This window comes from Penaeus monodon, chromosome 30, assembly GCF_015228065.2.
Source record: "Penaeus monodon isolate SGIC_2016 chromosome 30, NSTDA_Pmon_1, whole genome shotgun sequence".
Taxonomy (NCBI): Eukaryota; Metazoa; Arthropoda; class Malacostraca; order Decapoda; family Penaeidae; genus Penaeus; species Penaeus monodon.
This window is the reverse complement of record NC_051415.1, coordinates 23638652-23638894: the sequence shown is the minus strand read 5'-3', so window position 1 is coordinate 23638894 and position 243 is coordinate 23638652. Positions and strand designations below refer to the sequence as shown.

At 33.7% G+C, this 243-nt stretch overlaps 1 protein-coding gene across 1 annotated transcript in view; it reads left to right on the top strand.

The window, feature by feature from the left end:
- LOC119592650 (monocarboxylate transporter 12-B-like) overlaps positions 1–227 on the top strand; it is an 8681-nt gene extending 8454 nt beyond the window's left edge. Inside the window, exon 6 of the mRNA XM_037941566.1 lies at positions 63–227. The gene's annotated coding sequence lies outside the window, so the exon portion shown is untranslated. The remainder of the gene's footprint in view (positions 1–62) is intronic.
- The last annotated feature ends 16 nt before the right edge of the window (positions 228–243 follow it).

Here is a 243-nt window from a genome sequence, read left to right as displayed (position 1 = left end):
TGGTTGTAATAATGTTAAGACTAGTAATGCTAAAATTCTTATATATCCTAACTGGTGCGAAGATCTGACTGAAAGGTAGATAATGAACTTCAGTGACGTCTTCTCAGATGAACCTGGCTGTACCTCTAGTATAGAACATGTAACTGATTTAGAAACAACGACTCCTGTTGCTAAGAAACTTTATCTATTTCTTCATCAACTGGTAGATACTTTTAACAAGAATCTGTTTAGATTTGAGATTAC